Source organism: Alosa alosa, chromosome 2 (assembly GCF_017589495.1).
Source record: "Alosa alosa isolate M-15738 ecotype Scorff River chromosome 2, AALO_Geno_1.1, whole genome shotgun sequence".
In the NCBI taxonomy this organism is placed as follows: Eukaryota; Metazoa; Chordata; class Actinopteri; order Clupeiformes; family Clupeidae; genus Alosa; species Alosa alosa.
Genome location: NC_063190.1, coordinates 26481802 through 26491801, shown reverse-complemented (window position 1 = coordinate 26491801; position 10000 = coordinate 26481802). Strand labels below are relative to the sequence as shown.

General features: G+C 47.9%; 1 protein-coding gene across 5 annotated transcripts in view; it reads left to right on the top strand.

Annotated features, from left to right (window-relative positions):
- Nucleotides 1-10000, top strand: part of dacha (dachshund a) — a 147369-nt gene that overhangs the window by 58388 nt on the left and 78981 nt on the right. The window lies entirely within an intron of this gene.

Below are 10000 nucleotides of genomic sequence, written 5' to 3'. Positions count from 1 at the left end.
TGCAGTAGACCTGCTGAGCACTGGGGAGTTGAACTCTCTATTGACCGGTTTCTCTCTCGTTCTCTCTCTCTCTCTGTCTTTTCCTCCCTCGTTCTCTATTTCTGTGTCTCTTCACACTCACACATATTGACTCACGTGTCCTTCACTTATATGAATGCAATGGAACATCTTCTCTCTCTCCGTCTTGCAACACATTAATGAATTCTACAAGTACACACCCTCAACATGTGTGTCATTATGCACTGGGCTGTCACATTAGGAACACAGTCACTTCCTAACACTCTCCCCAAATGAAGATGTTCCAGCTCCAGGCTTTTTGCTCAGATAAAAGAGGCTCGGTCATGTCCATGTCCGTGCACACGAGTCGCGCTCCCACTTTGTGTGTAATCACCAGAGCATTGGGATGCATACGCATTCCCTGTGTGCACTCGGATGATGCGGCCAAAGACTTGTAGCCCATGGCTTTGATTGATGGCCTCAGATAATGGGCCACAAACAAACTGCAACCCACCCCCCCACACACACACTACCACCACCCCCAACTCCACCCGCCCCCTACATCCCCACCCGTTCTCACTCTATCCATAAATACAGAGAGAGGAGGAAGAGAAGATCGACACCCTCCTCCTCCTCCTCCTCCTCCTCCTCTTTGGCCAACCTGCCCCTGTGGCCAGCAGGAGGGAAGACTCCTGACATTTATTCAATACTCAATGGTGGTGGACAGCAGGAGGGGCAGACTCCTGTGTGTTATTCAATGTGTGGGAGTGCCACAGCCTGTGTGTGTGTGTGTGTGTGTGTGTGTGTGTGTGTGTGTGTGTGTGTGTGTGTGTGTGTGTGTGTGTGTGTGTGTGTGTGTGTGTGTGGTGGGTGGTGTGGAAAAATTATGAGCGTCGGCTACTTAAGCTAAAAGCTAGGCCGTGTCAGTCGCAGGCAACAGCACTTAAAGGAAATCCAGCCGAGTGCAAATTCCTCTTCAGGGGAGAGAGAGAGAGAGAAGAGAGAGAAAGAGAGAGAGACACAGTCCCATCCCTTCCCCCTTCTCTTCCTTGTCTCTTCCTTCACCACCCCCTCCTTTTTCTCTCCATCACCACCATCTCCTATCCATCCATCCATCCATCCATCCATCCATTCATTTCTCTTAATTCTTTTTTTCTTCCTCCACATGTAGGACAGGTTGGATGGTTTCAGGGGACCAGTAGAGGTTCACCTCTTGAACTGAAAATGGCTCCCTGCCCCCCCTCTCTGTCTTAATGAAAGTGTTACAGCTGGGATTCCTGGGTGTAATGAGCTAGAACAAAGGGAGCGGTGTGGGACCTCTGGGCGCAGGGCCTGGCCAGTTTCGGGGTTGGGCATTAGAGAGGGTGGGTGGGTGTGTGAGGGTGCCATGGTGCAATATTTTGTGTTTAAAAGAAAGGTAGTGTCACAGGGCCCCCCTCCCACACACACTCCCGTTTAGCCCTGCGATCCTTCACACCAGAGGCGGACTGGGAGAAAGTCTCCATAGCCCCACGTGTGTGTGTGTGAGTGTGTGTGTGGACTCTAACCTGTTCCAGAGAGAGTTTGTCCCCAGGCTGATATCTGAGGCCCAGGCTGCTCTTTCTCACCCGGGCCAACTCCTCACCCTTTGCCCCAGACGCCGTTAGCTGATTCGGTCAGAGAAGGTGGGCTGTGATGTAGTTGCGTCTCAGTGAGCGTGCGCCAAGGCCGCAAGGTGTTGTTTGTTGGTTTGTTTTGTTTGCATCACCTTGTTTTCTACCCCTCCCTCCTTCCCCCCCCCCTCCCCCTCACCCCTCATCCATCCTTCCTCAGCATTCATGTGGCAGGGCCTGTTAGCGCTAACGACAGCGTGTGTGTCGGACAATCAGCAATCAGGATAATGGGGCCTTGTGGAGGCAGCCAAAGCCAACCGCTCACCCGCCCCCACAAATATACACACACAAACACACACACACACACACACACACAAACACACACGCATGCACACACACACACACACACATACTGTACCCCCCCCCCAACCCTGGCACCTCTGCTTCCCCTTGCCCAGTAAGTCAGCCTGTCCAAATTAAGAGTGGGGGGAAATGGCCCTAATCCTCCACATATTGAATTGCTCCAAACATTCAATTCACTCGCTGATGAAATGATAAAAGAAGAATGTGCATCAGGGGAGCAAGTGTGACCTTGCCCTCTCCGAGCGGCACACCCGCTGGCACGCAGGTGTTTGTGCGCGCGCTTAACCCCATCTGCTCCCTACGAGAGGGAGTGTGTGTGTGTGTGTGTGTGTGTGTGTGTGTGTGTGTGTGTGTGTTTTCTCACGTTCACTTGAATCGTCAAGGAGGGGGAGGAGTAAATATATATCGCTCGTTTGGTGAGTAATGCTTGGCATAAAAATGGGATGTGGCTGACTTAATGCATCCAGACACACACACACACACACACACACACACACACACACACACACACACACACACACATACACACACACACACACACCGAGACACAGATACACATGCAGACACATGCACCGCTGCATAAATAAACACACACACAAACATACACAGGAATACATGCACAGACACACAAACACACTTAGGCCTACGCTGTATACATTGCATATATTAGGAAGCACATTTTCATGGCACATGTTCATGCAGCACATGATACTGCACTGTAGCAGTGTAATGCAGCTGTTTTAATGTCCACCCATGTGTGCTTGACCCCCTCGGTCATCCCTCTGCTCTGTATGCGTGCCGTGAATGCCCAGGACCCTGCGCCTGGACCGGGGTTGCATTAACCTTCGGCCTGACGCGGGCAGATGCCGTCCGCAGCGCGTGGCTGATTGGAGCTGACTGTGGCCATTCCTCGGACCGGGACGATAGGGGGGGGGAGAGCGAGCGGGCGGGCGGGCGGTCAGGCAGGCATCAGTCCGGGGCATCGGCAGCTCTCTGACAGCCCCCGCCAGTGTGATGTGTGAACAGGCATGACACGTCTCTCCCTGAGCTGACATGAAGGTTGGGACTGCTCAGCATGAGCCCAGAGACGCTGACTTTAAAAGGAACCGTAGCGGATGCCCTCTCTCTCTCTCTTTCTCTCTCTCTTTCTCTCTCTCTCTCTCTTTCACTCTCCCTTACTGTCTTTCTATTCTCTCTCTTTATCTATCTATCTATCTATTCTATCTATCTTTTACTTCACTGCTCATCTCAGCATGTTACTCTTCCCTTTGTAGCAGCTTTGCTTTTTCTTTCTTCCTCTTCCTCTATTTTCTCTTCATCCCTCACTTCCATACGACTCTCTGTCCTCTGCTCGGTTGCCTCTGAACACTTGGCACCCATTCTGGGTTGCTTAAGTTACGGATGTGAGGACACTGTGTGTGTGTGTGTGTGTGTGTGTGTGTGTGTGTGTGTGTGTGTGTGTGTGTGTGTATGTGTGTGTGTGTGTGTTTTTCAGTGTGATTGACAGCCAGTTCTGATGAATCATCATTGGTTTAGTGTGTCAGTGCCGAATGATACGCTATCAGGAGGCTCCTGGAATCAAAAAAACTTGTGCAAACAGGAGAGAATCTCCTTCAAAGTAAATTGGCCCTGTCAGGCTTCCGTGACTCAACCCTGAAGAGCTCTCACAAGCCACAAGGGCCGGCCGTCCCTTTTCTCCTTTCACTAGTCCACAGCTAATTGACTGGACTCAGTGAAATGTGTGAACACAACAGTTGTTTACTGGATCAATGAAGCATTGTTACTTCTGCAGTAGCGGGCCTCGTCTTTGCTCTCTTGTTTCCAGTGGAAGGTGTTTGCGTTTTCCACCGGTCATGGCAGTGCATAAACATGGCAGATGCTCGAGTGGCCGGCCTGAGATAGCAATGGTGGCGCCCGTCTTGCTCAGCCTGGCCAATGCCCTCGGGAGATCCTAATCCCCACTCTCCCACTCTTTCACGTTCCCTCCCTAGTTATTACACAGATCCCTCACTCAGAGCCTGACCTATTGTCCACGCTGACCAAATTAAAGTGCAAATCACTCCTGTTATCATAATACGAATGCCGTCAGTCATTACATGTGCCATTGCTTTATATCGGGTGACTTTTAGACGCGGGCAGTGCTTTGCACTGCATGCTGCATGCTAACTGGTAGCACTGCCTCTGAGTTTATTTAGGAGCCCGGGGAGCCATATGATTTTTTTTTGCTCTTATTCACACAAGCTGTTGTATCCAGAGAGCTTACTCTCTGTGTGCTCCAATATATGCCGTGGCATTGGACGTTTACAGCGTCTTCGCTTGGCTCCTGTAGGAGGGGAAAGTATAATGTCGGAGTCTGGGCTGCAGCAGCGAGTGCGTTTGCAGACAAAGCCGCGCCAGCTTCTGGCTCCGCGCACAGTGGGATGTGGAGCTTTCAGCAGTATTGGTTGAATGCGCGGGCATATGGAGACTGGCATCTCCTGGGCATCAGTGGGCACAGCAAGCCCCACCTCGCTCTCCCCTTTCTCTCACTCTCTCTCTCTCTCTCTCTCTCTCTCCCTCTCGCTCGCTCTCTCTCACTCACACTGTTGGCACTCTGGCAGCTTCTCTCCCTGGGATACGAGAGCCTTTCAAACATGAGTAATTGATGAATTGTATGCAATATGCAAATGTGAATGCATAAATCTCCTGACTGACAGCTTAATTTATGTGAGCCTTTAAGAATGCAGGATTAGATTTTAATTAAATATCTTCAAAGGCACCCTGACTCGTACATTTTTTTTTCCTTCTCGCTTTTTTTTCACCCGGGCTGGTGGCTTTGTTGTTGTTTAAACCATTTCCCATTAAAAAATTTCAAATCAGATTTGCCCCCACCCACCCACCCACCAACCCCCACCATCCAACCAGCAACTACCCTTCACCCAACTCAGCCCCTTAAACACTGCCCCCAACTCACACTTTAGTCCAAAGTTTTCCTGACTTACCAACCTCTGGCCCTCTCTTCCCCTCAATCACTCAGGCTGTTATTCTTCTTAATAAACAAACAAACAAATAAAAACAAATCTGTGCTGCACAACGGTTATGGCCCAGTGTTTCCCAGTGGGCCTTGACATGAGACTTGTGCCCCAACAGAATGGGCCCGTTGGAGACTGTTGGCACTGGTCGTGAGCCTAGGACCAGCGCTGCCACTTGGTCTTGTAGCGCATTCAGCGACTTAACGGAGAATACAGAGCCGAACAAATCTCTGATCAGTCACAGCATCCTGCCCGTGGAGGAGGAGGAGAACTGGAGCCGCGGGCAAACGAGCGAACATGTGACCGTGCCGCCGACCGACTCCAAACCCCACCCACTCCCTCCGGGCAGGAGCTGCTTCCTAGTGGCGGTGTCAACCCCCAAAAAGAAGACCCCTCCCACCACCCTCACCCTGCACCAATCCTGCGTTGTTTCAGCAGCTCGGGTGCACGATAGAGAGAGGCAGAGAGACGTGCAGGTGTCTTCCTGCGCATGAATATTTAATGAGGGCCGTTTAAAAGATGACAAGGGCACATTTGTGAAACTCGCCGGGAATGAAAAGTGCTTAGTAACCCACTTTAGCGCCGTCTCCGCGCCCCGGCAGCACTGTCGCCGGGGATTTGTGGCGAGTGATTGGTGGCGGCGAATGCACTGACAGGGTTTTTTTCTTCCGTTGGCGAGAGGTGTGTGTGTGGGGGGGGTGTGTGTGTGTGTGTGTGTGGGGGGGGGGGAGGCTAAGGGGGGTTAGGGAGGGGAGCGTGTGGCAACGTGTGAATGACTTTTCACTGCCATCTGTTCTGTCTGCCCAATGGGACTCACCAAAACAGTGTTTGTGTGTGTGTCTCTCTTTCTTTGTGTGTGTGTGTGTGTGTGTGTGTGTGTGCTGTGTGTGTGTGTGTGGAGAAAGGGGACTTGTGCTGTCTCCCAGTCTGTCTGTCTGTAGGTCTGTCTGTGAGGAGGCCCCAGTGCAGTACACACGACACAAGAGGGGGAGTCAAACACACACACACACACACACTCACACTTTAACACACACAAAGACTTGCACAAACTCAATCACACACTTAGACACAAACTCTCACACTCACTCACTCTCACACTTAGACACAAACACTCTCCCATTCCAATGTTTACACTCATAAATACACACACACACACACAAACATACACACACACACACACTCATGCTCACACTTTTTCTCACTCTCACACAACCGCTGGGCATCATTAAATGTGATGGGGAGGACACTTTAAGCTGACACCCTGTAGCCTAAGAGTTGACTGAATGTACAAATAAACTAGACAATCTTTTTGTACAAGGAATAGCTGATAATAATGACTACTTAATTAAAAACAGTAGAAGTAGAGTAGGGTCATACGACTGGAATAAAGTCTGGGAAATGCCTCAAATTTAACCCAACAAATTTAACCCAACAAATATAACTCAACAAATATAGCCCAACATGTCACCATGGAAAAAAAACACTGATCCTGCAAGTGTAGAGGAGTGATTTCCACTTCCAAGACAATGTGCTATTAAGATATGCGATGTGTCCACTTAATCCTATTCTTAGATGAGAGGATCATTTCATTTAAGGAAGCACCTGTCCTGCACATGGAAAGAGCTGCTTGAACCCCAACAATACCCAGGCAAAGTGGGGCAGAATGAGCAAATGGCTTCAAGTGTCCCTGGGGGGAGAGTGGGGAGGGAGCGAGAGAGAGAGGGGGGGTGGAGAAAGAATCTGTACTCTTGCATTCACCTCGTGAAAAAAAAAGCCTGAGTTCAGTACTAACGACTCCAGTGAACAAGTTTTTTTTTCAATCTCTCTCTCTCTCTCTCTCTCTCTCACACACTCACACACACACAGACACATGCACACACACACACACACACACACTCAGTAGGGCTCGCCCCATGCAGGAACGCGTGGAGAAAAAAAGGCGACACTGCCGTGTAATAAGAACCCGAAACAAAAGATATTGTGCTGGTTGCCTCGCGCGCCTGGACTCACGGCCCGAGTGGATGGAAAGTCAAACACTTGGGAGGGGAAGAGCTCCTTTTCCTCCTACTCTTCTTGGAGTCGTCGGCTGTGGCGGCAGCGGAAATGTCTGCTTACGCCCGCTAACACGGGCGTCCAGCAGCCGTCTGCAGGTTTCCACCCTGGTAGACCGGTCCACTTCGCACGGTGTGGCGCTGTCTCCGATTCCTGGGCTGACCCCACAGAACCTCACTCTGCTCTGCTCCGCCAGCTTGTTTTTTAATTTGGTTTCCTCTCCGGAAATGTTGACACATTATAGGAAAATGTTGGTAATTGATTGTTTTTCAAGACCACCACGTAGCAGGAATTATAAAGCGCCTTGTAAATTTTCAGCACTTGACATTATTATGAGTTTATTCCATTTGTTTGGAGGAGAAAGGTTCATCAACACAAAATAATCACTTAAGTTGCACTTAAATTGGTATACAAATATATATAAATATCAAAATTGGACTTTATTTAATTACATTATCTATTTTATTTTACTGTACTGTACTTAAAAAAGTAATTACATTAGATAGATTAAATTCAACTCAATTTTATTGACTTTTTCACAGTCTTTTCTTTAAGAAGTTTATGAATCAAAGATTTACAACTTGAAATAAACAGCTAAACAAACACATTAGCATTTGAACGATTTTCTTTTCTTTCTTGACTGTCCTGACAACAGTTGGGATGTTGGTGCACGTTTTGTTGACTGCTGTAGACGCTGCCATCTTGGACATGCTACAGTTAACACCATCGAGCGGTCTTGAGTTACGGACTGGCTGGCTACACCCGGAAAAGTGATTAATGTTGATTAAGCTCCCCCCCCTTCCCCCCCCACTCTGTTTCACACGCTTGACTGTTCATAGTTTTTAATTGGATTAGTAAAAAGTGACAGTCGCGAGTGCTGTGCATTTTCATCGGTCCACTTTGAGCTGTTGACAGTCGGCGGTGACGCCAGGGTAGGTGGCGCGAGGCTTGCCCGGTGGAACACCCGGCCTCTTGAAGCACGGTGTGGGTTCACAGGGAGTTTACCATCGATTGAAATGGCTGGCCACTCAATAGCAGATATTGCATGTAATGGAGTCGTTTTACTCCAGAAACTGCCTGTGGTTGCTCGTTCAGGCAGTACAGTATGTATTCGGATGTACAGTATAGAGTTTGATGGAAGTTAAGCCCTCCCAATCATAATGTACTTTCTCAAGTATTTTATGACCTATTTCTTCATACTGTGGAGCATAGCAAAAGTCTCCCAGTGGTTTGATTATTGTGTAATGCAAGCAGCCCTATCTAGAACAGGTATAATAGCAGTGGTCTGGTAGATTAAAATGCTTTTATATGAATGCTTTTATATAGATCCAAAACCTTTTTAGAATAGATTCAGGTTGACATCAAAAGATTGTAAAAGCTTACAGATGTGCCATAAACCATTGAGGGCATGATGTAAACGTACAGTCTTTTACATTTAACTTTATGCTCTGTCTTGTTTATGAACATCAAATGTAGCTAGACAGAGAATGATCGTGAGCTGTTTTTATTGACGTCTGACAAAATCAGTAGATCAACCGTGTTCACATGTTGATGTTTTTTTTATGACATATCCACCTTCCTTGCGCTCACTCTAAGGCAGCCATTTTCACATTGTGTCTAGATATGGAACCTACACTACCATGGCCATTCCACTAAAGAAACATACTACAATAGTAGCCTGGCTTTTTATCTTTTTAGCCTGGCTTTTTATCTTTTTAGCCTGGCTTTTTATCGTTTAGCCTCTTTTCTTTAGCTGGCTTTTAGTGGCTTTTATCTTTAGCCTGGCTTTTTTTCGTTTTGTTACCTTTTCGTTTCATCGTTTTGTTTTATCTTTTTGTTTTGTTATCTTTTTATCGGCCTATTGGAAATGAAAATGCTCACTCTATTGTGTTTGTATTATATGTTCGTACATGTGCATAGTTGATCTACTGTTCATGGTAGACAATGGTGATGAGGTATTCCCTTTGTGTGTGTCTGCATTTGTGTATATTCCTGTGTGGGAAATATGTGTGGAAGTATCATGTATGGATGTGAGTGTGACAGAGGGATTAATACAATGTGTGTGTGTGTGTGTGTGTGTGTGTGTGTGTGTGTGTGTGTGTGTGTGTGTGTGTGTGAAGGTCTGGGATGAGGTGTTGGGTGTTGTTGCAAAACTTGAGGAAACTTTTAGCTTGCTTCCCACTTCCTGTCCCCTTGGGGGCAGGAATCTCATCGCTCGAATTTTATACACGTACACAGGTACACATACACACACATACACACACTTAGAGGGGGGGAGAGGCAGTACAATGGATGTGAGAGAGAGAGAGAGAGAGAGAGAGAGTGAAAACAATGTGCCTGTGCGTCGCCGAGCCCTTATCAGATAGGGTCCTGTAGGAATATGAGACTTCAAGGCATGTGCTTTTTTGGAGCTGATCGCTATCTGGCGTTCCAGGGGGCCACATTTGTATCCTGGGTCTCCTGTGTGTTCTATCGCTGCTGGATCTCAGACTACCTGCCACTGCCTAATACCCACACCCATAGCACATGCATCTGTGCATGTGACAGAGAAAGAGACTGTGTGTGTGTGTGTGTGTGTGTGTGTGTGTGTGTGAGAGAGAGAGAGAGAATGAGAAAGAGAGAGACTTACTGTGTCTGTGTGTGTGTGTGTGTGCGTTGTTTGTGTGTGTGCTTTTAGGCGAGGAAGTGTGATGGGTATTACAATAGCTTATATTTATGTTATAGCACACAGGACAGGAAGCAGTGTGTGTGTGTGTGTGTGTGTGTGTGCATGTGTGCAGTTTTATGTAGGCCAGTGAGAAAGAGAATGAGACAATGTATGTGTTTGTTTGTGGGGGGTAGGATGACTGCATCATGCTGTAATGGAGAAACCTTTTCATTGGTCACTGATTCATCTCGCATTGCGTTATACCTATTTTTCTTCTGTGTCACTGAATCAGGACATTCTAAAGGACTTTACTTTAGAGACTTAGCCTTGGCCTTCAC